Genomic DNA, 25,093 nt, shown 5'->3' on the forward strand with positions numbered 1-25,093 from the left:
TCTCTGTCTTTCAAATACATAAATAAATATTTTTTAAAAAATTTGAAAAGAATTGGGTTTATTCAGCTCACAGTTCTGTAGGCTGGGAAGTCCAAAAGTAGGGCACAGGCATCTGGCAAGGACCTTCTTGCTGTATCTCAACAGGGCAGAGGGCATCGCATAGCAAGACAGCGCAGGGAGCCGGGTACCCACTGCTTAAAAATAGTTATTTATTTATTTACTTACTTACTTTAGATGCAGAGAGATGGTGAGAGAAATGGAGAGAGAAAGAAAGAGAGAGAGAGAGAGAGAGAGAGCCTATCCATGGGTTCACTCCTCAAATGGAGGAAATAACCAGGGCTGAGCCAAGCCAAAGCCAGGAACACGTCCCCCACATATGTGACTGGGATCCCCAAGCACTTGAGCCCTCCCACTGCCTCCTAGAGCCAGCATCAGCAGGAAGCTCAAATCAGGAGCCAGAGCCCAAATGGAACGTAGCTACTCAAGATGTGGTATACAGGCATCTCAATCATTAGGGGAGATTTATTTATGGCCGGCGCCGTGGCTCAATAGGCTAATCCTCTGCCTTGCGGCACCAGCACACCGGGTTCTAGTCCCGGTCGGGGTGCCAGATTCTGTTCCAGTTGCCCCTCTTCCAGGCCAGCTCTCTGCTGTGGCCCGGGAGTGCAGTGGAGGATGGCCCAAGTGTTTGGGCCCTGCACCCCATGGGAGACCAGGAGAAGCACCTGGCTCCTGCCTTCGGATCAGTGTGGTGCGCCGGCCGCAGCGGCCATTGGTGGGTGAACCAACGGCAAAAAGGAAGACCTTTCTCTCTGTCTCTCTCTCTCACTGTCCACTCTGCCTGTCAAAAAGAAAGAAAGAAAGAAAGAAAGAAAGAAAGCAAGCAAGCCAAGAGTCCCCTAACCTATGAATGGATTAACCCATTCATGAAGGCAGAGTCCTGGTGACCCAACTGCCTTCTGATGGTCCCACCTCTCAAATACCATCAGCATAGGACTTTGAGGATTAAGTGTCCAACATGTGAGGTTTGGGAAACACATTCAGACTATAGCAGCTGCATTATTCTGAATTCTTTAGAAGCAACATAGGCGGGCTGAACAGAAAACTAAGCCTACGACTGAAGAAGTAGTAATAATGAAAGATTCAAGCAGTGGTTCTCAGCCCTGGCTACTCCTCAGAATTACCTGGGGAGTTGAAAACAAAACACTGATGTCTAGGCCGATGACATCAGAATCCCCGAAGGTGTTGAGGATCACTGGATTACACAGAGACTGCCATGAGTGTGAAGTTTTCAGGTCTGCTAAGAATCAGGGGATGAAGTTATGTGAAAATCAAAGCTTTACGTTGGCGGGACCTCTGTCTCTGTTACAGGACTGTGCAGGATGATCGTTGATGGATCCTTTTCCACTTTCCCAGCGTCTGCAGTCCTGGGGAAGCCAGCGCTAGGGGCCATGCAGGACACACCTAAAGGCTAAGGTAACTGAAAAGCGAGTATTTTGTAACACATTCTATCCACTGTTGCTAGGATTCGCTGAGAGCGTGCATGTAACCCAAGTTGTTGAGATTGGAGTGATTCTCAAGTCTGTCGTTTGGAATGACGGGACAAGGATGCTGTCTTTCCTGCTCAGCAGGAAACGAGAAGACAGGTGCCCTGGAAGCTGTTTTTAGCCATCTTGGGACAAAGCGGTCAGATTTAGCATGAGGACAGCAGAAAAGAGCGACACTGTTGTATTTCCAGATCTAGCCTTGTTTAGAGCTGGCTGCCTTTGGACTTTGCAGCATCATGGGCTAATAAACTACTGATCCAAGCCTATTTTTGATTAGCTGAAACTGAAAGCCTCACAACAGAGTAATCTTCCGTATGCAGGTAGCAGGAATCGTGGACAGGGCAGCAGGCCTGGTGTTTCTTCTGTTTTACACCAAAATGGCAAGTGTTTTGCTAGCACCTCTTCCTGCCTGTTCTAGAATCAAGGGCCCAAAGCTGACTTCTCTAAACAAAAGCAGATAAATTAGAAACAGGGCAGTCACTTCTCTTCTTTCAAAGTCATGACCAGCTTGAGCTCAGGGTCTTAGGGTCTCCAGGTTAAGCTGCTGAGGAGGAATCACATCAGCTCTGTCATTGCAGCTCTGGCCCTGTCATTCTGCTCCCACACTGCCTGTCACGGCTGCTCTCGGACCGGCTCCAGTCTCATCTCCTACCGCACCACCCTCTGCGCTCCTCGAATGAATTACCTTTTCCATACCTGCCATGCTCTTGTTTCATTCTCCAGTGCCTTTTCTGCATGCAGTCCCCTCTGCCCGCCCTCCCCTCCCCTCCTTTTCTCTGTGGCGCTCTCACGTGCCTTCAGGGTCCAGCTGGAATGCCTCTTTCCCCAGGGAGGGCTGAGGTTCTCTCCTTATCCTTCCATGGGACTTTGTACACACCTGCAGAGCGCCTATCACATGGTGGGGTCCAAGTGTTTCTACACCAATCTCCCCTCCCCCACTCCAGCCATGAGTGCCTCAAGAACAGGGTTGGAGTTGTGGGTAAGCAAACTGGATCTGGAAGAACCCAAGTTAGAACCCCAGCTCTACCATTTATTAGCTCTGTAACATCAGGTTCAATACTTCTCTTTTTTTAACTTGCTTATTTATTTATTTTTATTTTTTATTTGAAAGACACAGAGGGGCCGGCGCCGCGGCTCACTACGCTAATCCTCCGCCTTGCGGCGCTGGCACACCGGGTTCTAGTCCCGGTCAGGGCGCCGGATTCTGTCCCAGCTGCCCCTCTTCCAGGCCAGCTCTCTGCTGTGGCCAGGGAGTGCAGTGGAGGATGACCCAAGTGCTTGGGCCCTGCACCCCATGGGAGACCAGGAGAAGTACCTGGCTCCTGGCTTTGGATCAGCGCGGTGCGCCCGCCGCAGTGCACTGGCCGCGGTGGCCATTGGAGGGTGAACCAACGGCAAAGGAAGACCTTTCTGTCTCTCTCTCTCTCACTGTCCACTCTGCCTGTCAAAAAAAAAAAAAAAAAAGACACAGAGACACAGATACAGAAAGAGATTTTTCCATCTGCTGCTTCACTTCCCAAATGTCTGTGACAGCCAGAGCTGGGCCAGGCAGAAGTCAAGAGCCCAGAACTCAATGAAGATTTCCCACATGGGTGATAGGGACCCATGTACTTGGGCTATCATCTTTTGCTTCCAGGGTGTGCATTAGCAGGAAGCTGGAATCAGAAGTGGAGCCAGGACTTGAACCCAGGCCTTCGGATATGGGACACAGGCGTCCCAAATGCCATCTTAATCCACGTATCAAATGCTCGCCCCCTTGATTTTTCTTTGATTTCATTTCTTCAACAGGACGTTGGGGACTGAAAATCATATCAATGGCAGAGATGACTTTTAGGATTAAATAAAAATACTCCATCTAACGTCTTCTGGCACAGAGCCTTGCACAGGTTGATTATGAAGGTGATGATTACAATGAATGACCACAACTATGATAATCAGTGTCCATCCTGATGTCCAGCCTGTTCTAAGCACTGAGTCCAGGTTGTTGAGGGTGAACAAAGAACAGATTTCTTAACCTCATGACCTCGATTTTAATCTCAGAGAAGCAGAACGTTGTTCTCTGATCAGTGCTGAGTTCCAAAGAATTTGACCCCATACACAGGGTTCGTGCAGCCCTCAGAGAGCTTGCAGCTCAGCCTTCCCTGGTCTCAGTCATCACACCCCCTCTCAGCATTCCCCCTGCAGTCTTGTGCTCCATGCAACCTATGTTGAAATGTTTTTTCAAAATGCATTTTTTTTTTTACTCAAGGCAGCCTGACATTTCTTGCCCACATGAACAGTTTCATTTTTTAAACATTTTGTTTCACTCTGTGGATTTTTTTTCCATAAAAATGTAAACAGTCCCAAAAAGGAAAATTAAGTCTCCTTGCCGCAGTCCTAACATCAGAGATAATTACTGTTGATGGTTTCCCGTATTTCCTTCCACATGCTTTCTTTTTTAAAACTTTAGCATTTTAAAAGTGTAATAGATATACCATAAACCAACTATGCATTAACAGAAATGCTCTAGCTAGCTGCCAGCATGTGGCGCAGTGGGCTAAGCCGCTGCTCCTGGACCTGGCATCCCACATCAGAGTGCCGGGTCAGGTTCTGGTTGCTCCACTTCTGACCCAGCTCCCCGCTAAAGTGGCTGGGAAGGCAGCAGGTAAAGACATAAGTACTTGGGCCCCTGCCATCCATGTAAGAGACCCAGATGGAGTTTCAGTCTCCTGGATTCAGGCCAGCTCAGCTCTGGCTGTTGCAACCATTTAGGGAGTGAACCAGCAGATGGAAGATGTCTTTTGTCTCTCTCTCTCTCTCTCTCTCTCTGTCATTCTGTCTTTCAAATAAATACATACATTTTTTTTAAATGCACTATATATCCATCGTCCTCTAAGAGTTCCTTGTGCTCCTTTGTAATCCATCCTGTGCCCACCAACCGTGTCTGCAAGCAGCCACTGAGCTGCCTTCTGTCTCTATAATTTTCATATACAAGGGGGCCAGTGCTGTGGCACAGCAGGTTAAACTGCTGCCTGTTGTGCCAGCATCCCATATGGATGCCGGTTCGAGTCCCAGCTGCTCCACTTCCAATCCAGCTCCTGGGCCTGGGATAATAATGTGCCTGGGAAAGCAGCAGAGGATGACCCAAGTGCTTGGGCCCCCGCCACCAATGTGGAAGACCCGGATGAAGCTCCTGGCTCCTGGCTTTGGCCTGGCCCAGCCTCCCCCATTGCAGCCACCTGGAGAATGAACCAGCAGATGGAAGATCTCTCTCTCTCTCTCTCTCTCTCTCTTCCCCTTTACCTTTTTTTTTTTTTTTTTTTTTTGACAGGCAGAGTGGACAGTGAGAGAGAGAGACAGAGAGAAAGGTCTTCCTTTTTTGCTGTTGGTTCACCCTCCAATGGCCACCGCGGCCGGCGCGCTGCAGCCAGCGCACCGTGCTGATCCGAAGGCAGGAGCCAGGTGCTTCTCCTGGTCTCCCATGGGGTGCAGGGCCCAAGCACTTGGGCCATCCTCCACTGCACTCCCTGGCCACAGCAGAGAGCTGGCCTGGAAGAGGGGCAACTGGGACAGAATCCGGCGCCCTGACCGGGACTAGAACCCGGTGTGCTGGCACCGCAAGGTGGAGGATTAGCCTATTGAGCCACTGCGCCGGCCCACTTTACCTTTCAAGTAAACAAATAAATCTTTAAAAGCAAATTTCATATTGTAGAATTTTTTTAAATATTGTATTTATTTGAAAGACAGAGTTACAGAGAGATGTAGAGACTGAGAGAGAGAGAGAGGTCTTTCACCCGCTGGTTCACTCCCCCAAATGACCACGATGGCCAGAGCTGAGCTGATCCAAAGCCAGGAGCCAGGAGCCTTTTCCAGGTCTCCCATGCAGGTGCAGGGGCCCAAGGACTTGGCCATCTTCCATTGCTTTTCCAGGCCATAGCAAAGAGCTGGATCGGAAGTGGAGCAGCTGGGACTCGAACCAGCGCCCATATGGGATGCCGGCACTGCTGGCCGGGGCTTTAACCCTCTGCGCCACAGTGCTGGCCCATATAGTAGAATTTTACGTAAATGAAGTGGCACTCCAGGTTCTCTCTTTTTCTGGGTTCTTCCACAGAGTGTAGTTGTTTTTGAGATCTACCCATGTTGCTACATGTATCAGTGGTTGATTATTTTGAACTGTATCTGATGAGTCTACCTCAATTCATCTATCCATTCATTACTTAAGTCATTTCCCATTTTTGTCTATTACCAAAAAAAAAAAAAAAAAAAAAACTGCTGTGGACATTCACTTACAGGTCTTTGTGTAGACATACAAACCAGTCTGATTTTAATGCCTGTTAAAACAGCAGCCAGAGCTGTGACTGAGGAGGGGTGTGAGTGGAAACACTTGAGCTATTTCTTTCTCAGTGTGTGTAGAGCTCACATTGTATAAAATCTTAAGCATCCAATTATCCGAGTGTTTGCAAATAGGAATTGTTGAGTTACTTGCAGACTTAAATTTCACGGGTCCAAGCCCCCACCGAGTAGAGGCCCAAGTGAAAAACCATCACTTGTTGGAGGATTCCGGAGAGGGGCACTGGTCATCTTTTCCTTGAATGCCTTGAAACACTGGCAAGGAATTTCTGGAGGGCAGGCGCTCTGTTACTGCGGCATCCCAGCACCTAGCAACCCGGGCACACATAGACACAAATATTTCTTGCTAAGGCGTTCTTTCCACGTTTGGATAGTTCCAAGTATTATAAGGTCTTTCCTTAAGTGGAGCAGATCATTGATCTGCCTTGCTGCCCTAATTATAATCTCAGGAGCCATATTTTCCACATGAAGCACTGAAAATATTTGAAAACAGGTCTTTTATTTCTCTAAGCTAAACAGGCTCAGGGTCTTTAACCATAGGGGTTAAGACACAATTTCACTTAAGACCTGGTAGACTGGGTTTCTTTCTCCTGGAAGGCAGCGTGCATAGCACCCACACACATAGGCACGAAAGTCAGCCAGATCTGTGTTCAAATCCAAGTTATAACTGTACAATTTAGGGTAAATACCAGTGTATTTCAAAAGTTTTATGGAAAAAATGAAATTAAAAGAATCACACATTTTTCATACTACATCCTGTTAGGCCTTGATTTATGAAAGTGACACTGGCATCTCATAGCAGTGCCGGTTCCAGTCGCAGCTGCTCCACTTCTGATCCACCTCCCTGCTAAGGCACCTGGGAAAGCAGTAGAAGATGGCCCAGGTGTTTGTGCTCCTGTACCTACATGGAAGACCAGGATGAAGTTCCTGGCTCCTGGCTCCTGGCTCCTGGCTTTGGCCTGGCCCGGCCCTGGCTGTTGAAGTCATTTGGGGGAGCGAACCAACAGATCTCTCTCTTTCTCTCTCTGCCTCTCTCTCTCTCTCTCTCTGTAACTCTACCTTTCAAATAAATAAAATAAACATTTACAAAAATAATTACATAAAAATTGTGGGTTACCACCTCATTGAGTAGCCCCTGTTTTTGAAGGACTCTGTTCAAGTGCATCACTCAGCCACACACAGAGCTCCAGAGGTGGCTTGTGGGGGTGAGGGGCTCCGGATTTCCTTAGTTGTTTGCCTATCTCAGCAGTCCCATGAAAAACAATTAAGAACCCCACTCTGGGGGTTCCTTCACAGGCTCCTATTTGCTTAATCAATTTCTAGACTTCATTGCAGAACACAATACTATCCGTATTGGTTTGGGATAATTACTTTAAAATAACAAGAGCTTCTTGAATTTTGACCCTCTTATCCAATTCCTTAAATATATATTCCCAAATTTTTCATCTACAAGTTTCATAAGAATGCCTTCTTAAGTCCTTATGAAAACACAAGCTGAGATATGATGAAGAAGCTTTAAATCAATTCACACACACACAGCCATGAAATATTTAACCCTCACAACCCAAGAAAATTTACTAGAATCCTGTCAGTTTTTTTTAATCATTTCCAAAGTGATATTAAAATAAAAATACAGTATGTGACATTGCACTAATTTAGGTATCTCCCTAGTTTATATATCTGATAATTTTATCAAACATAAACAACATGAAAAATTGATGTGAAATATTCCTGGAAAACTCACACACATTCTAAGTGTCAGCATCTTTCTGAAATGAAGTATCGACAACTATCTAATATACTGTTATAAACTATCTGATATACTATTCTGAGACTTGCCCCACCTAGAGTAAGCATCCCACTTCCTGTTGTGAGGCTCTGGAACCCACCGCCTTCCCCTTTTTCTCTTTTATGAAATTAATGATAATGGTTTCATGTTTTCAACCTTCCGACACCCTTTAATTTTTACCACAATTCCTTGAGAATTTTTTAAAGTTTTTACTTATTTATTTATTTTAAATATTTACTTATTTTATTTGAAAAACAGCTACAGAGAGAGGGAGAGAGAGAGAGATGGAGAGACAGAGAGAGAACTTCCATCCTGGTTCACTCCCCAAATGTCTACAATGGCCGTGGCTGGGCCAGACTGAAGCCAGGAGCTCATTCCTGGTCTCCCACAGGCGTAGCAGGAACACAGAAACTTGGGCCATCTGCTGCTGCTTTCCCAGCCACATTAGCAGGGAGCTGGATCAGAAGCAGAGAAACTGGGACTCAAACCAGCACCCATATGGCATTGCAGGTTGCAGCTTAACCCATAAAAAGTTTTTAAAAATTAAACTAACTGGGACTGGTGCTGTGGTGTAGTAGGTTAAGCCTCCACCTATGGTGCTTGCATCCCATATGGGCACCGGTTCCAGTCCAGGCTGCTCCACTTCAGGTCCAGCTCCCTGCTAATGGCCTGAGAAAGCAGTGGAAGATGGCCCAAGCACTTGGGACCTTGCACCCACGTGGGAGACCCAGAAGAAGCTCCTGGATCTTATGGGCCCAGCACCTGCCATTACAGCCATCTGGAGTGTGAAACAGCAGATGGATGACCTCTCTCTCTCTCTCTCTGTCTTTCCCTCTCTGTGTCAGTGCATCTGCCTCTCAAATAAATAAATATTTTTTAAAGTTAAAATATCTATAACTTTCCATTCAAGGGGTGATCATTGCTGACCATCCTCCCTGAAACCACTGTACAGTGGACTAGAATCCTCTTTGCCCAGAGTCAGGCGATGTGGTACAGGGAATTTGGTCACCACCACTCCTGCACTTCCAATCCAGCTCCCTGCTAAGGCTCTGGGAAAGACAACAATGATTGCCCAAATGCCCAAATGCTTGGGCCCCTGCCGCCCATGAAGGAGACCAAATGGAGTGCCTGGTTCCTGGCTTCAGTCTAGCCCATCCCTAGTTGCTGCAGGCATTTAGGCAGTAAATCACTGGATGGAAGATTCATTCTCTCTCTCTCTCTCAATATATATATGTATATATATACATATATATATCTGTCACTCTGCCTTTCAAATCAATCATCAATCATAAAAACAAAAACCTCTGGGCTCAGAGATTTCGGAGAGTGTCCACATCCTCACCCCAGGCTCATCCCGGCCTTGTCCCTGGGGGTTTTGCACTGCTGTGCCCTCTACCTGTTGGTCTCTTGTTATTTCACAGTACCAGTGGGTGGAGTTTTACCCTCCAGTGCTCCCTTAGTTTAATGGGAAAAACAGAACACAGATCAACAACAGTCAGTCCAGGTCCACAAATTTCTCTGTATTCCAGGTATAATGCTTTGGACCTAGTGAAAATAAATAATGGCACATTCCTATCCAGTGGAGTTTCTAAATACATCTACCCTGAGCAACCTTAGGCAACTTACTCAGTCTCTCTATGCCTGTTTCTTCAACCACAAAAACAGAATAATAAGAGTCCTGCGAGGATTACATAAATTCTTCTTGGAAGAGTGAATGACACAAGCATCGCACATGTTTTGTTTTCTTAGTTGCCAGCTCAAGGCACTCGTGTGTGTGCAGACATGGGGAGCGGGAGGGGTTGCAGTGTGGAAAGACAAACAGCGCAGAGCTGAGCATGACCATCCTTTCCTTCCCAGAGCCTCCTTGCTCCTCCACTCTTCAGGTGCCTCTGCCCTTGACCTTCCTGGAAGCTTGGTGCCCCACATTGGTAGGCAAAGCAGCCGACTTCTCTACGCACAACTCCAGCCTAAGGCTTCCTTGCCCAGCTAGCCTTGTGACTTGTGTGCTGCTGGCCTGTGAGCATGTCCCCCACATCCAACCCCTTAAAGGCCACTTTGAAATCTCTTCCTTTCCACTTCCCCAACGAGCTTTGGGGTGAGCAAGAACCAAAACAGATCTGTTTCTCCATCAACTTGTATTTTGTCAACTCCCTTAAAAGGAAGCAGCAGCAGGGGCCAGCATTGTGGTGTAATGGATTGAGCTGCCGCCTGTAACATCAGCACCCCATATGGGCACTGGTTCATTTCTGGCTGCTGTGCTCCATTTCCAGTCCAAATTCCTGCTACTGATCTTGGAAAAGCAGCAAAAGATGGCCCAAGTCCTCCAGCCTCTGAACACACATGGGAGACCCAGGAGAAGCTTCTGGCTCCTGGCTTCAGCCTGGCCCAGCCCTGGCCATTGCTGTCATTTGGGGAGTGAACCAGGAGATGGAGGATCTCTCTCTCTGTAACTCTGCTTTTCAAATAAATAAAATACTTTTTTTAAAAAAAGAAGCAGCAACAATAAATTATTGTTGTAAATGGCAATTTTAATTATTGTGACTTATATAAATACATATTTTAATGCATCTTAAATATATATTGTAAACCTATTTAAACATATTTTATCTTCCTTAATGTTTAATTTCATTTTTGTTGCCTAGGTCTTGATATTTTAATGACTTGATAACTATGAAAACTTAAGTTCTTTTTAAAAAAGATTTATGGATTTATTTGAAAGGCAGAGTGGTAAAGAGAAAGGGGAGAGGGAGAGACAGAGACAGAAAGAAGAGACAGAGGCCGGCGCCGCGGCTCACTAGGCTAATCCTCCGCCTAGCGGCGCCTGCACACCGGGTTCTAGTCCCGGTCGGGGCGCCGGATTCTGTCCCGGTTGTCCCTCTTCCAGGCCAGCTCTCTGCTGTGGCCAGGGAATGCAGTGGAGGATGGCCCAGGTGCTTGGGCCCTGCACCCCATGGGAGACCAGGAAAAGCACCTGGCTCCTGGCTCCTGCCATCGGATCAGCGCGGTGCGCCAGCCGCAGCGCGCCAGCCGCGGCGGCCATTGGAGGGTGAACCAACGGCAAAAGGAAGACCTTTCTCTCTGTCTCTCTCTCTCACTGTCCACTCTGCCTGTCAAAAAAAAAAAAAAAAAAAAAGAAAGAAGAGACAGAGATATCTTCCATCTGCTGGCTCACTCCCCAAATGGCTGCAACAGCCAGGTCTGATGCTACGTGGATGGTAGGGACCCAAGCACTTGGACCGTCTTCTGCTGGCTTCCCAGGCCCAGGGAGCTGTGATCAGCAGCGAGCTGGATCAGAAATGGAGCAGCCACTACTTGAATCAGAGCTTCCATATGAGACACTGGTATTGCAAGCAACAGCTTAGCCTGCTGCTCCCCAAATGCAGCTCTGGATGCTAATCAGGGTTTCCTAATTCTGAGAAAGAAGTCAGGAAGGATGTAGTTAGCTCATTCACCCCCAGATACAACACTGATTCTATCTGGGAGGGGAAGGAAAGAAAGCAGAACCGGAGCAGCGCAGTCTGCAGCCTCGGTAAACACCAGAACACGGCCTCCCCCACGCTCTCCCAAGGACCTGGCCAGACAAGCTGGAGCCCCTGAGTTCTCCGACAATTTGGAGAGGGTTAGAGGATCTCCAGGGAGATACTGGACTCCCTGCCCTTACAGGCTTTATGGTCTCAAGCGATTACAAGAAAAATAAAAGACTGCACGTAGACAACAAACTGTGGAACGCATCATCCCACTTACACCTGATTACACAGCCAGGAGTTCCAAGACCTCACCAGCCCGGGGCCGCAGAACCAGGTCATACGCTCCTTAGTATACACATTCCAAGGACTCCGAGTCATTCTCTGCTGAAAATGAGAAGCTGATCCTTACCAGATTTCCCTTTTCCTTCTGGTTTGTTTGTGGCAGGAAGCCTGGATGTTGCTGGCATTTGCAGTTTTCCTAAGAAAGCCTGCCAGGGGCCAGGGCAGGTGGTGGTGGGGACGGGTGGAGGCATGGGAGCCGTTGTGGCTGAGTTAAGTGGCTGCCTATAATGCTGGCATCCCACATGGGCGCCAGTTTGAGTCCTGGTTGTTTTACTTCCAATCCAGGTCACTGCTAATGTGCCTGGGAAAGCAGCAGGTGCTTGGGCCCTGCCACCCGGTGACGTGGGAGACCCAGATGGAGTTCCTGGCTCCTGGCTTCAGCCTGGCTACCTTGCAGGCATTTGGAGAGTGAACAAGATGATGGAAGACTCTCTTTCTCTCTCCCCCCGCCGCCCCCCCTTCCCCCCGCCTCTCTCCACACTTGCTGCAGCTCCATAGCTGAAGGTCACCTGTCACAATCTGCCTGACACTGCTACTGCTCTTCCCTGGGTGAGTCTCCCCAAGCCTGCACCCAAGCTCTGCTTTTACTCTCCAAAGAACACTTAAGACCAACTAGGGGGTGCAGAAGCAAAGCCTGACGGATGCGCTAAGGATCACAGAAAATGACACTAAACTGGACGGGAAGCACCACTGCTCCCCAAGACCGTTTGCCCTCACCCTGCTTTAGAGGACAACCTGCCAGAGCGGGGTTCTTACGTCTGTGACCTGTGCCATCACACTGGACCTCACACTTGAAGGGGACTCTGGGGGCCGGCATTATGGCGTAGCAGGTGAATCTGTCACCTGGGACACCCATATCCCTCATGGGCACTGGTCCCATTCCCGGCTGTTCCACTTCCGATCCAGCTCTCTACTAATGCACCTGGGAAAGCAGCAGAAGATGGCCCAGAAGATGACCCACACGGAAGAGTCGGAAGAAGCTTTGGGCCATCTGGGGAGTAAACTAGTGCATGGAAGATCTCTCTGTCTCTGTGTCTCTCCTTCTCTCTGTATAACTCTGATTTTCAAAATAAATAAATGTTTTTAAATTAAAAAAAAAATTACCCACTATGCCACAGTGCCAGCATCCCATATGGCCACCAGTTCAAGTCCCGGCTGCTCCACTTCCGATCCAGCACTCTGCTGTGGCCTGGGAAAGCACTAGAAGATGGCCCAAGTCCTTGGGCCCCTGCACCCGAGTGGGAGACCCAGAAGAAGCTCCTGGATCCTGGCTTTGGATCACCTCAGCTCCAACCGTTGCGGCCATCTGGGGAGTGAACCAGCAGATGGAAGACCTCTCTCTCTCTGCCTCTCCTTCTTTCTCTGTGTAATTCTGACTTTCAAATAAATAAATAAATAAATCTTTTTAAAAATTTTTTAAATTTATTTGAAATCCAGAGGTAGAGAGAGAGAGAGGTATCCTGCATCTGTTGGTTCACTCCCCAAATGACCACAACAGCCGGGGCTGGGCCAGGCCGAAGCCAGGAACCAGGGGATTCTTCTGGGTTTCCCATGTGGGTGCAGGGACCCAAGCACTTGGGCCATCTTTTGCTGCTTTCCCAGATGCATTAGCAGAGAGCTGGATTGGAAGTGGAGCAGTGAGGTCTCAAACCAGTGCCAAAATTGGAGACCGGCGCTGTAGATCACAGCTCAACTTGCTGCACCACAGCACCGTCCCCAATAAATCTTTCAGGAAAACAAACAAACAAACAAACAAAAAAAAAAAAAAACAAAAGAAGAAGAAGGGGCTTCAGGCTTAATTGAATATTCCACTATTACCATCTTGAGATTCTTAATTTTAGAATGAGGGGCACTGCATGTATTTGTGTTTTGTACTGGGCCCTGCGAATTATGTAGCTGTTCGTGCCTTCTCATAACCATTCTTTTTCACTTGATCTCTGCCTGTCTGTGTGCGCAGAGACCAGATCACCTCTCTGCCAGCCAAAGTGCCCGCAATCCTGCCCCTTCTTGGACCTCTGGTCCAATTCCAGGCATAAAATTGCTCACAGGGAATTACTTATGGGAGTTGAAATTGCCCTTCAAGGATCATGACCTCAAGGCAGTGTAGCAGATGCTCTGATTTTAATACATGTAGATAACCAGCATATATTTTGGGTCACACAGATAAATGTATCCAAATACAGTGGTCCAGAGAGCCAGATATTTGGTCCCAGACAGACTGAAAACCAAGCAATCAGGTTTCCATCCAGAAGTGTTTGTCTTGGGTGAAGGGCCTGGTGTAGGTGGACTCACCCCGTGTCGGGCATGGTTCGGGGGGATGTCAGGGTGCGGCCAGAAAATTCTCAAGGACCTGGCTCTTCACCCTCTCTGCCTGCACTCTCACCCCCACCCTCCCCTCCCCCCACCCAGCTCTTAGAGGGCAGTTTAAGTAATTTTCCAGACCTGGCCATGAGGGTATCTCCCCAGCGGGAGCCCCTCGCTCTACAGAAGTCCCAAGAGAGGGGGCGGGGTTGTGGGACCAGCCCCAGGCCAGCTGCAGGCCGAGCTGGCTGGGAAGGAGCAGGGGAAGGAGGTAGCAGGAAATGGGTCACTGCCCATGGCTGGCAGGAGCCACTGCTGCGCCTGAGCTTTTCTTCTGGGAACAAATCTTTGCTCTCTCCACCGGTGACCCACATGAACCAGCCCTCCCCGCTGCCATAAAGTGGGGCAATAAAGTTGGAGAGAAGGGCTGACTCCACAGCTGTGGGGCCAGAGTTCCCTGGCAGAGGAAAGACCCAAAGACAGAGGGCTTTCACCGAGACAAAGGAAACAAAGCGAGCCTGAGACAAGGAGATTAGGAAAGAAAAGGAAAACTCTGGGCTGGACCCTCAATGCCCCTCAATGCCCCACACCAAAGAGTCCTATCGCTTTTGCTCTTGCCTGTGCCTCTCCCTGTTTTAAACACTCTTCCTGCTCAAGGTGACGGTGGCAGGCAGGCTGCGAGAGGGTTGCAGAGCCAGCGCAGGCTCTGAGCCGGGAATCCTGGGAGCCAGGGAGCTCTTGGCAGGACCCCACTGTTTGTCGGATGAGTCCTGGAAACATCCGCAGATTGGCTACGGCCTCTTTTCCTGCAAACAAGATTCTTCGCAGCCTGAAGTGGGGACCTCATGACTTTTTGGCCTTGGTCACGTCCTCTTCCCCACCCGGGCCCCAGAGACTCTTCCTCTTTTCCTTGGCAAGCTGTGGCCCCAGAGCGTTATTTATCCATCGGCAGCAGAGGGCGATCAGGCCCCGGAGAGTGACCGGGGCAGCTCCCGCCGTGTGCTTCGGCTGCTAATGACTTGCAGCTCCATCAACATAAAGCTCAACTTTTCACAAAGGAACATTGTCACGGAGCATTTTCCTTTTGGTTCTTGCAAGCTCTGCTGCCTTAAGTAACCCCGTCCCCCTCCCTCCCGCCTTCATTCCCGCTCTCTTTCCTCTCCTAACCTCTGGGAAGCGGCAGGAAATGAACGAGATCTACGGTGGAGAAAAACAAAGCCCAGGGCCTTGCCAAGGGAAACCCCAGGAAAATGAGCAAGCGCCATTAGCAGCTGTGGGAGATGCAGGCAGCTCTGTGTGTGTGTGTGTGAGTGTGTGTGTAGTGAGGGAGGCAATGGGTGTGTATTCCATTTATCAGTACTTTTCAAACTTTTGTATACTTACAGATCACCTGGCAGGCTTCTTAAAAAAACAGCTTCCTGGGTGCCACCCAGAAATTCTGATTTACTGGGTCTGGGGTGGGACCCAAGAATTTGCATTCCTAACACTTCCCTAGTATTCTGATGATGCCAGTGAGAACTACATTTTGAGTAGCACAGCCCTATACTGAGCTGGGGGGGGGGGTTGCGTGGGTAGAATCCTGATAAGATGACTCCCCCAGAACAGTACGTCCAGATGCTCTCCACACCAGGCCAGAAGACCTCATAGATGGCCAACTGCTGGCCCCTCCCCTTGCAGAAGGAGCAGAGAATGCATGAAGCAGAGCATTGTTTGCAGAGGGATGAGTTCAGATAACAGGCGCCCTCCCCTGGAGTGTTCTTTTTATCCAGGGATCAGGAGAATCCCAGCACCCCACTCCACCCCTTACCCCCCACCCACCCCCACCCCGCCATGGACACTCTACTGCATACAGACGAAGACCTTGCTGCCTGTCCTCCTCTTCCCTGGCACTCCACGTCCAGAGCACCTGCCAGACCCCAGAACCCCAGAGTCACAGAGGCTGGTGGCATGAGCCGGCAAGGTAGACATTAGCCTCTGTGTGTGAGAGAGACTGATCCAAAATGGGAATTTCTGTGCAATTGAATGAAGAAAGAAAGGCACAAGCAAGCCTTGAAAGTGGACCAGTGTTTGCATGTCAGAAGTCTTGGAACCTTGTTAGGTGGGTCCCAGGGGCAGCTTAGAGGAATCTTCCCTGCCCTGCACCAAGGGGCAACTACCAGGTCCAGGAACACCATGCTGATAAGTCCCGGGAGGAATTTCACAAATTCCATGCTCTTGAAAGCCCTCTGTCCACCAGTATCCCAGAAAGGGGAGTGGGAAACACTGGGCCACGGCCACACCCATATCTGTAAAAACTCCAGTCTGAATGCAGGCTGGGCCCTCAGTTCTTTCCCGAGATGCCTGCCTGGTCCGTCAGGTGCATTCTGTTCATTAATCTTGGCTACCATGCTTACCACTACCTTCTGCCTCACATCTGGAATTCTTTTCTTGCGTAAACGTGGAAACCTCCAAGCAGCCTTCTCTTGTAACACCTCCCCCTTGCTGGGACGGACACTACTACATGCAAATGGAGTCACCTTCTTTTTTTTTTTTTTTTTTTTTTTTAAGATTTCGTTTCTTATTTGAAAGGCAGAGTTACAGAGAGGCAGAGGCAGAGAGAGAGAAGTCTTTCATCTGCTGGTTCACTCCCCAAATCACTGCAACAGCTGGAGCTAGGCTGATCCGAAGCCAGGAGCCAGGCGTTTCCTCCAGGTCTCCCATGTGGGTGCAGGGGCCCAAGCACGGGCCATCTTCTGCTTTCCCAGGCCACAGCAAAGAGCTGGATCAGAAATGGAGCATCCAGAACTCAAACCAGTGCCCATATGGGATGCTGGCACTGCAGGCAGCAGTTACCCACTACGGGACAGCACCAGCCCCAACTGTTTTTTACTCTAAGTTTCTACAAAGGGCATGACATCAAAGTCAGCACCAACATTCAAATACCTGCTCTGTCCAGGTGCTGCATTAGACACTGGGATTATTAAATAAAAATTACAGGAGGCCCTTGTTTTGGACCAAGCTCCTGCTCTAGGTCCAAACAGGCCAGGCTAAAAAATCAAAATGGAATCACTCACGCTAAAGTTCCATCAACAGAAACAGACTCCGTGAAAAGGTTATTATAAGGCTTATTCAGGGCAGAATGAGAGTGCTCTCAGCTCAGGAGACACCAGAACCATGACTTTTAAAAATATTTATTTATTTTCATCTACTTGAAGGCAGAGTGATAGACAGGGAAAGACAGATCTACCACCAGCTAGTTCATTCTCCAAATACCCACAACAGCCAGGGTTGGACCTGGCTGTAGTCAAAAGCCCAGAATTCCATTCACATCTCCACCATGCATGGCAGGTTCCAGAATAGCCAGGACTCAGCCCGGCACCCCAACATGGGATGGAGGTGTCCAGGCCAAGGCTTAACCTGCTGAGCCACAACGCATGTCTGCCCAACAGCTTTCAGAGTCTTGGGAAGCGTTCCCAAGTGGCCAGATTGTAAACAGAATTTATGTATTCCATGATGGCAAATTTCCATTTATCATTACACAGGGATCATCCATCAGCTGGGTCTGAAAGGGTAGGTTTTAAATGAAAGCACATTTCTCACAGGCTAGAAATTACTTGTTTTGAACATGATTAGTTAAAAACACTGGCCCTGAAAAGAAGGCTGATGATTAATTGTTCTGGGAAGAGGTAAGGAACATAGAGATTAAAACAAAGGATTGGCCGGCACCGTGGCTCAATAGGCTAATCCTCCGCCTTGCAGCGCCGGCACACCGGGTTCTAGTCCCAGTCAGGGCGCCGGATTCTGTCCCGGTTGCTCCTCTTCCAGGCCAGCTCTCTGCTGTGGCCAGGGAGTGCAGTGGAGGATGGCCCAAGTGCTTGGGCCCTGCACCCCATGGGAGACCAGGAGAAGCACCTGGTTCCTGCCATCGGATCAGCACGGTGCACCAGCCGTTGGAGGTGAACCAACGGCAAAAAGGAAGACCTTTCTCTCTGTCTCTCTCTCTCACTGTCCACTCTGTATATAAAAAAAGGAGGATTACACAAGGTGGCTCCAGGTAGATGAGATGAAACAGACCCAATGGCCACATCACCCTCGTCACAGGGACCTGGTGGCCAGATTCAGAGCTCTGTCCCAACACTGCTCAGACAGGTCTCACTGGGTGTTTCTCCTGCAGACTTTGCAGGTTTTTAAGAGCAGTTTGTTCCTAGTTCCATGTTACCAAGCTATTTATCTGACTCTTCCAAGAATTCAGAATTAGATAGATAACAACTAAATACCCTCAACAGGCCAGTATCAATCGATGTGATAAACAATTCCTAGGCAACTGAAATAACCTACTGTTAGCCAATCAGTTATTTTTCTATTGTTCTGTCCTCACCTTACAACAAAAGTAAGTTTGGAAAGACCAATCTGCTTTTTGTTCCTTGTTTCTGCTTTCTCCAGCCTTTCTCTTTCTCTAAATGCAAGCTTTTCTGCTCAGCCCTCAGAACACATGCCATGAATATGTATGGAATGAAGCATTACCCAATCAAAAACAGGGGCAGGGGGCAAGCATTTGAGCCATCACCCACCGCCTCCCAGGATGGGCATTAGCAGCAAGCTGGATCAGAGGCAGAGGCAGGACTCCATTCCAGGTACTCAGATGTGGGATGTGGGCATGCCAAGTGGTGGTGTAATTGCACCCCACTCCCCTCCCCGGGGTGTCATTGTCCAAGCTCCAACATCTCTCCCTGTTGAAATCATCAAAGTGGGGCTGCTGAGGTTGATCTTCTGGTGATCACAGGAGTGACTGCAATGCTGTGTCCCATCCAAGGATTGCATTCCGCAATATTGCCCTTTAACTGTCTGTAGAAGCTGAAACACAGTTGAGCAAATTTCTGTGATGTCCACTTTGCTGCTTCTGCTTCAGTCTCTTCTTCACCTTCCACTTATTCCATAGGTGACTCAACCTGTTCTTCCAATGCCTCCTTTTTAACTCTTCTCAATGACCTTCACTGTGTTCTACTTCTTTATCATACATGTTGGTAAATCCTTCTCCACCAAGTTGTCTTGCTGAGTGAATGCTTTTCCTGACTTCTCCATTGATTTCCAGGAAGCCTTTTAAAATCATTCATGAGGAACCAGTGCTGTGACATAGCAGGTTAAGCCGATGCCTGAGACATAGGCATCCCATATGGGAGCAAGTTCAAGTCCCAGCTGCTTTATTTCTGATCCAGCTCCTTGCTTGTCTGGGAAAGCAGCAGAGGATGGACAAGTGCTTGGGCCCTTGCACCCACATGGTGGACTTGGAAGTTTCTGGTTTTAATTCATCCATGGTAGCTTTGATGTACATTATTGCATAACCAATAATGAATGATATCCAGTGCTGCATTATGTCCATATTAGGGTATGTGGGAGGTAGGCAGTTTGATCTAGCAGTTAAGACACTGTTTGTGGTGCCTATATCCCATATTGGGGTGCCTGGGTTCATGTCCTGGCTCTGGCTTCTGATTCCAGCTTCCCACTAGAGTGCACAATAGAAGGCAGCAGGTGACGGCCCCAGTGTTGGGTCCCTGCCATGCATGCTGAAGATTTGGATTGGATTCTTGACTCCTGGCCTTGGCCTCGTTTGGTCCCAGCTGTTGCAGGTATTTGGGGAGTGAACCAGGAGTTTGGAGCTCCCTGTCTCTCTCTCTCTCTCTTAAATAAATAAAGTTAAGGGGCCAGCATTGTGGCACAGTGGGTGAAGCCACCACACGTGACTTGAGCATCCTGTGTGGATGCTAGCTCAAGTCCTGTCTGCTATACTTCTGATCCAGCTCCCTGCTAATGTGCTTGGGAGACCTGGAAGAAGCTCCAGGCTCCTGACTTCGGCCTGGCCCAGCTCCAACCTTTGCGGCCATTTGGGGAATGAACCAGCAGATGGAAGATCTCTCTTTCTCTCTCTGTCTCTCTGTAATTCAGCCTTTCAAATAAATAAATCTTAAAAATAAATAAATAAAAATAAAAGTTAAACAGACAAACAACAGGTGCATGTATGTGGGCTTAACAAACCAAAGGCTGTCCTGACCAAGAGCTAAAATAATGAAGTTGCATTTAGAATTAAGAATTTAGCCCTGGGGCCGGCACTGTGGCATAGGAAGTAAAGCCACCACCTGCAATGTTGGCGTCCCATATGGGCATCAGTTCACGTCCCAGCTGTTCCAGTTCCAATCCAGTTCCCTGCTAATACACCTGAGAAAGGCAGTGGAAGGTGGCCCAAGGGTCTTGGCCATTGTCATCCATGTTGGAGACCTGAAAGAAGCTCCTGGCTTTGGCTTAACCCAACCCTGACCATTGAGGCCATCTGGGAAGTAAACCAGCAGAAAGAAGATCTCTCTATGTCTCTCCTTCCTCTCTGACCTCTTTCAAAAAATATATATATATAACAAAGAAATATATATATATATATAAAACAAAAGAATACAGCCTGCAGAGCACGCAGTACCCAGTGGTTAAGATGCCCTGTTGGGGTGGGCATTGTAGCACAACAGATCAAGCCACAGCTTGGGATGCCTGCAGGACCAAATCCTGGCTTCTCTGCTTCCAATTCAGCTCCCTGCTAAGGCATCCTGGGAGAGAGGCAGCAGATGATGGCCCCAGTACTTGGATCCCTACCACCATGGGAGAGAATAGGATGGAACTCCTGGCTTCTGGCTTCAGCCTGGCCCAGCCTAATGGCTGCAGGCATTTGGGGATTAAATCAGTGAATGGAAGATCTGTGTGTGTGTGTGTGTGTGCGCGTGCACACACAGGCCTTTTAAATAAATAAATCTGTTTAAAAAAAAGATTCCCTTCTCCCACATGGGAGTACCTGGGTTTGGGTTTGACTCCCAGTTCCAGCCCCTGACTCTTGGGTTCCTGCCACCGAAATGGGAGTCCTGGATTGTGTTTCCAGGTCCTGGCTTCAGCCTTAGTCCATCCCCAGCCATTGTAGGTGCTTGGAAAATAACCCAGTGGATGGGCGCTCCATCTGACTGTCACTTTCTCGCTCTACCTCTCAAATATGTAAATAAGAACTTACGAATTTTTTGTTTCTGGAAATTTTCATTTAATATTTTCAGACTGCCATTACGGGGTAACTAAACACCTCATAAAGCAACACCACAGATAAGGGCCACTACTGGGTTTGTTCCAGCAGATAAGGGGCTGCCTCTCTTGCTGCACCAAGCTACAAAAGATAAGCCACAAAGGGCCAAGGGGATCAGCTTGTGAACCTGAGAAAGCCACCCGCAGAGACTCCAGAATGACTCAGAAGGTCCTTGAAGGGGTGACTGGTTGTGTAAATCTGGTGGGTAAGCAACAAAGGGCAGTGTCTGGTGATTGTTACCCTGCCCCAGCCCCTCCTCCCAGGCAGGTGTGGCAGGCGTGGCTGGTGGCGGTGTGAAGCACAATTCCCATGGAGACTGGTAGAGCTGCTTGTGGTTAGGGTACCTGGACACTTTCCAGGGGGTTGGGGCTGTCAGCAGTTTCAAAAGAATCAGTTTCCAGGTCTTCCATCTCCCCGAAACCAATGTGCCAATGTGCCTTAACAGCGTTTGCAGCCCCAAATTTCTTTTCTCATCTCATTTTCTCAAATACTGTCTTCCCACTCTACCAAAAAAAAAAAAAAAAGGAAGCGGGGGAGCGGGGGACAGTCATTCAGTGCAATGGTTAAGAGGTTAAGATGCCTGCATCCTATATTGGAGTGACTGCGTTCAAGTCCCAGTTCTGACAATGTGCAGCCTGGGAAGCGGCAGGTGACAGCTTGTTGCAGGCATCTGGGAAATGAACCAGTGAATGGGAGCTCCCTCCCAGTCTGTCTATGTCTCTCACTTTTTCTCTCTCATCTTTGCCTTTTGAAGAAATTAAATGAATAAAAAAATTTTTTTAAAGATTTATTTTATTTATTTGACAGGTAGAGTTGCAGAGAGGTAGAGACAGAGAGAGAGGTCTTCAATCCGTTGGTTCACTCCCCAGATGGCTGCAACGGCCAGAGCTGCACCGATCCAAAGCCCGGAGCCAGGAGCTTTTTTCAGGTCTCCCATGCAGGTGCAGGGGCCCAAAGACTTGGGCCATCTTCTACTGCTATCCCAGGCCATAGCAGAGAGCTGGATCGGAAGAGGAGCAGCCAGGACTCAAACCAGTGCCCATACGGGATGCCGGCACTTCAGGCCAAGGTGTTAACCCGCTGAGCTACAGCGCCAGCCCCTGAATAAAAATTTTTTTGAAAAGAAAAAAAAGTTTACCTCTTACCCTTCCCTAATCCTGCTAAATGTGAGTGCTGGGGCCCAAGGATTTAGGCCATCTTCTACTGCTTTCCCAGGCCGTAACAGAGAGCTGGATCAGAAGAGGAGCAGCTGTCCGGCGCTGCAGCTCAATAGGCTAATCCTTCACCTGCGGCTCCGGCACACCGGGTTCTAGTCCCGGTCGGGGCGCCAGATTCTGTCCCGGTTGCTCCTCTTCCAGGCCAGCTCTCTGCTGTGGCCAGGGAGTGCAGCGGAGGATGGCCCAAGTGCTTGGGCCCTGCACCCCATGGGAGACCAGGAGAAGCACCTGGCTCCTGCCTTCGGATCAGTGCAATGTGCCTGCCGCAGCGGCCATTGGAGGGTGAACCAACAGTAAAGGAAGACCTTTCTCTCTCTCTCTCTCTCTCTCTCATTGTCCACTCTGCCTGTCCAAAAAAAAAAAAAAAAAAAAAAAAATTAAAAAAAAAAAGGAGGAGCAGCTGGGACTCAAAGAGGCTTAACTTACTGCACCACAGTGTCAGCCCCCCAGCTCTTTAAACTTCAATGAAAATTGTTAGTTGCGAATTTCTTTTCTTCCCTTTTTTATTTACTTTTTTTTTGTTAAAGAGAACAGATTTAATATAGTCCCTAGATACAATTCTAATTATAATCATACTTCCTCTTTATTTTTAAAATTTTTAAATTAATTTTATTTTGTATCTTCATAACTATTTGTGTGTGAGAGTAGGGGGGTCAAGGCTAGTTGTTATTTTTTTTTTAAGATTTATTTGTTTATTTGAAAGACAGAGTTACAGAGAGGCAGAGGCAGAGAGTGAGAGAGAGAGAGAGAGAGAGAGGTCTTCCATCCACTGGTTCACTCCCCAAATGGCCACAACTGCCAGAGCTGGGACAGGAGCTTCTTCCGGGTCTCCTACATGAATGCAGGGGCCCAAGGACAAGGTCCATCTTCTACTGCTTTCCCAGGCCATAGCAGAGAACTGGATCAGAAATGGAGCAGCCAGGACCCAAACCAGTGTCCATATGGGATGCTGGCGCTACAGGTGGCAGCTTTACCCACTACGCCACAGCACCAGCCCCTACAGTGAATCTTTTATATTCTCTCTCTATATATTAACTACCACAGATCTGAGAAAACGTGATATTTGTCTTTTTGATTCTGGTTTATTTCATTAAGCATAATGGCCTCCAGTTACAAGTTTAAAATGTATCAGGGAATTCATGGTTTTTCAAAAAACACAAGAGCAAAAATGTGTGAAGACTGACGCTGCAGGCCACGGCATCTCCAGAGGAGGGCCAGAGTGACCACACTGCACTTGCCTTCCGCCCGGCAGGGCTCCGGGCAGTGTCTCCACGCTTCCTCTGTAAAGATTTATTTATGTATTTATTTGAAAAGCAGAGCTACAGTGAAAGAAGGAGAGACAGATAGAGAGGGATCTTCCATCCACAGGTTCACTCCCCAAATGGCTGCAATGACCCAGGCTGGGCCAGGCGAAAGCCAGGAGCCAGGAGCTTCCACACACTTGGGCCGTCTTCTGATGCTTTTCCCAGGCCATAAGCAGGGAGCTGGATCAGAAGCCGAGCAGCTGGGACTCAAACCTGCACCCATATGGGATGCCGGCGCTGCAGGCTGTAGCTTGACCTGCTACACCACAGCACGCTCCCCCTCCACGCTTCCTCTTTAAACGATTCCTCCCCTTGCTCAGGAATGAGAGCAGGTGACTCCCATTGGCATCACACACCCTCAAGCCAGGATGCTGAGCCTGACTCAATCCCTGACACCTCTCTCTACCTGAGCAGCCTTGGGCCAAGTACTTAACCTCTGTGTGCTTCAGCTCCCTAACTTCTAAAAATGGGAACAATAGATGCCCACAGTGCAGTTGAATGTATGTAAATTGCCTTTAAAAGTCCCTGGCAATGGAAGCCATCATTGCATGCTTGATTATGCATGTAACTACAAGGTACGAATGAGAGCCAGGGCAGTCAGGCCAGACGGCAGAGGGCAGCTGATCCACTTGACTGGCCAGTGGCACAGGAGAGCCCTGGAATGCTGGCAGTTAGCCGCTCACCTTTGCCTTTCCAGGCAGGGACTCAGCTTGTCTGGGCTGTGACATCTCCTCCGCAGGCCTTGCGAACGTCCCTGCCTTCCGGGTTCGGTTCAGCACTGTCCTGTAACTGTCCACCAAGGTCTCTCCTTTCCTCGGGCCTGGGCTTCCCCTGGCAGAGAAGAAGAGAGCGGTACTCTTTGTTGTTGTTCCTTAAATGCTAAAAAAAAACACCTCGGTTTCTAAGAATCTCACAAACCCTTCCATCAGTCATTCTGCAGCAGGATGTCAAAGACCCGTTTCTCTGTCCCTGTGTTTGGGTCTCCCAGGCTGGCCTCGTCCCGCTGCAACAAAGACCTGAGGTTAGGCTGCGGGGAGGGCGGCGGGCGCTGAGAGGATCTCCCTGTGGTTCAAAAACAAGCACGTTTACACGTTTCTGCCTGTGGCCTGAAGCGTTGGTTGGGAATTGGAATATATGTTTTCAGTTTACACCGATCTGCTCCCTGGGGAGACCCGGCTCCCACGGAGAATCCGTGCTACCCACTGCATGGACCTTCGCCTGCCGCTTTACACGCACGCGCTTCCCTGCGCGCACAGACCGCTCACTCCCAGCGCCGCGCCGCGGGGTCTGCTTGCTTATGTGGGTGCCCGAGAAGCAGGTGGGGGTGGTGGTGGTGAGGGGAATGGGGAAATGGGAGTGGTGCTGGGGGAGGAAACAGTGCCAGGACGCACGTAGTTTCCAAGTCAGCAGAAGAAAGGCAGTGGACGGGTCAGAGGCTGAAGGCCGGGAGGGTGGGACAGGGCCCGCTGGACGGCCGTCTCCAGGGGGCTTCTGTGGTCACTTCTGCGGCGTTCTCCTCCTGGCTCTGCGTTCTTCCGCTTGCTCCCGTTCTGAGCTCTCCTGATGTCTCTCTTCCATGCTTGCCCGCCTTGCTGCCCTCCGTCTTTTAGGTGGTTCACACGGATTGCGAGGAGAGAGGCCTTATTTATCATCTAACTCACTGTCGTTCAAGTTTCCCAGCCCGACACACTGTAGGAAGTACGTTCACCC

General features: G+C 49.0%; 1 long non-coding RNA gene across 4 annotated transcripts in view; it reads left to right on the forward strand.

Annotated features, from left to right (window-relative positions):
- Window positions 1-25,093, forward strand: part of LOC108177686 (uncharacterized) — a 44,924-nt gene that overhangs the window by 14,967 nt on the left and 4,864 nt on the right. For 2 of the 4 annotated variants that reach the window (XR_016210740.1, XR_016210739.1), the window contains one exon: window positions 1,372-1,476. This is a non-coding gene — a long non-coding RNA (uncharacterized LOC108177686). Of the gene's footprint in view, window positions 1-1,371; window positions 1,477-11,759; window positions 12,575-25,093 lie in introns of those variants that run through there. The other 2 variants (XR_011390518.2, XR_016210742.1) reach the window with 2 other exon arrangements.

Source organism: Oryctolagus cuniculus, chromosome 7, assembly GCF_051225735.1.
Source record: "Oryctolagus cuniculus isolate XC-2025 breed Fujian yellow rabbit chromosome 7, ASM5122573v1, whole genome shotgun sequence".
NCBI classification, from domain to species: domain Eukaryota; kingdom Metazoa; phylum Chordata; class Mammalia; order Lagomorpha; family Leporidae; genus Oryctolagus; species Oryctolagus cuniculus.